At 35.3% G+C, this 2477-nt stretch overlaps 1 pseudogene; it reads right to left on the bottom strand.

Moving 5' to 3' along the window:
- Nucleotides 1-310: 310 nt before the first annotated feature.
- LOC103583547 lies at nucleotides 311-1232 on the bottom strand (annotated as a pseudogene).
- Nucleotides 1233-2477: the final 1245 nt, after the last annotated feature.

The raw sequence follows: 2477 nt of genomic DNA, 5'->3' as shown, positions 1-2477 counted from the left end.
AAAAACATTGATATATTTGATTACCAATTTAAGATTCTTAAGAGGACACTTCAAAAAGAAACATTTTCTAGTATGAAAGTAAAATAAAAATAGAAGAGTAAGAAACATCATATGGGGATATCAAACCATGGTGTATATTAACCTATAAAAAGTACATAGTCCTTGGCAGAATCAGTTTCAAAAGTATTTAGATAGAATAAATGTGTACTCACATACATTTTATTTAAATCAGACTTTTAAAAATCCAGGGCTACTTGAACAATTTAATTGATAGATGAAGACTCTATTTGTTAGAAAGTGTTTTTCATCACTAACTTATTAAAAATTGGTGGCACTCTGATTGCATATTTTGGAGAATGTCAGTTATTCTTTTATCAGAATTAATTTGTAACAAAGGGACAACAGTGGCATGGGCAATGAACACAAAATTCTGGACACTCATGATGACTGGGTCGTATATCCGTAACAGACTTGAGAAGAATGAGACAATGAGGTCTGTACAGTACATGACCACAAAGAAACCCACCACCAGCAGGATGGTCTGGGTGGCCTTTTTCTCTGGGGAAGCTTTTGGGTAGAGTCTGGTGCTGTGAATGTGCTGGGATCGCTTCTGATGCTTGCACAAGAGAATCACCATGTATGCACTTGAGAGCAGCATGATTCCTACACAGGAGACATCCCTGGATGTTGTCAGGGCGAGCATTATGCGCCTGATGATGAAGTTCCTCGGGGAAAGTGAGCAGTGTTTACTGACCTTCAGCAGATTTGTCTGGGTCACATTGGAAGAAGCCACAGTAAATATTAGGCTACTATTGACAGACAAATTGAGGGGCCAAAAAAATAATAATAAAATACAGATAATATAACTTGTAATTTTATGTTTAAACCTTGCCAACCAGGAGATGCTGGGGCTGATGGTGATGGCCTGGAGCACACTCAGGAGGCAGGTGGTGCAGATGGAGAGGCCCCTCATCACCCTGTGCGTGTAAATAAATGCCTTACATTTAAATTCATTCTTCAAATGCGTTGATTCAAACACAGCTCCAGGCAAAAAATCCACTACAGTGAGGAGCATCACTATGTGGACAAAGGCCAAGTGACAGGTGATCAGGTCAGTGGGCTTAGGCCTGCGGTGCTGAAGGAGCGTGATATATGTGAAGGAGAAGAAGGAAGGTGTTGGCTGAGACTCCAATGCCAGCTTGGAAAATAAAGGCATTTTTTAATGATAACATAAGTGGAAAGTGTGTTCATCCTAATGGCATAGAGGAAACATTTTCTGTCTAGAAAATAAAAACCAACAGATCTCACGTCATCACCGGTTCCTCAGTGCTCAAAATCGTCATCATCATCATTATCATCATTTTTATTTCACACACTTATTTTTAGTTGAAGGTACCTTATGTAAATTGTGGATAATCCAGCCCCTGCATTATTTTCTACATTAAATAACTTACATGTGTAAAAAATCAACACACCCAAAATCATGCCTGTACAATGTACACACTATCTATAGTCCTATAGTTCCTGGGCCTTCCTTTTTCAGAAATTATATCCTTACTCTATATTCTCTCATTATGTATTTAGCACCCAGAAAAATTATGGACATAAAAAATGACTTAATGGCATTTGTACAGTTTAACTGAATAAATGATTATGCTGATAAAAAGAATCACTAAAGCAAACTTTTGAAAATAAAACAGTTGTCTCACATCCCATCACTCCGATTACAGTCTATTGCTTATCTTTCACATATTGGAACCCTTATAATTCTTGGTGATAATTTACAGTAATCTATTTTTAATCAAATTTGCAATCTCGATTCTACCTGCAACCTTATATTTTCTTTGCCATGAAACCTAATGTATTTCCGGGAAGTAGCACGAACATCTTTGAGAAGGCATTACAGTTCTTATCAAAACCCAACCAAACTGTATCATCTCTGAATGTTTTTGGCTGTCTCCACGTTTAGTTTTCATCCCAGAGATTCCTTATGCAAACTTTCTTCATCTCAATACGAATTGGTAATGTCCACCTCACAAATGTGGAGGAAAAAATGCTATTTTAATAACTTTAAGACAACCATAAGGTTACTTAAAAATAATCACGTTTATTATTATTTTCCTGAGATGTCTCTTACTACTGGAATATTCTAGTATGCATAGAAAAATATTCAGCCTCCAATAATAAAGATAATTTCTCTCAAGTATTCTCAAAATATCTCCAATACCAGAAAATATTGTAAAATTTTACAGAATATTTTTTGGAGTTACAGTCTCTTATTATTTACTTGGATTTGGGCATCATTATTTTATCAATTTAGCTTAATCTAGGGCTTAGAATAATTTAAATTCACAGCAAAAAAATAAATAAATAAGGAAAAAACATTCACTCAGATTCTTCTAACATAACAGTGTATCCAATTATATTTTCAGTCACTTATTATTATATCATCCCAGAGCATAAATATGTGAGGCAAT

Source organism: Galeopterus variegatus, unplaced genomic scaffold (assembly GCF_000696425.1).
Source record: "Galeopterus variegatus unplaced genomic scaffold, G_variegatus-3.0.2 Scaffold24202, whole genome shotgun sequence".
Taxonomy (NCBI): Eukaryota; Metazoa; Chordata; class Mammalia; order Dermoptera; family Cynocephalidae; genus Galeopterus; species Galeopterus variegatus.
Note: the sequence above shows the minus strand (reverse complement) of the source record. Positions and strands in the feature narration are given on the sequence as shown.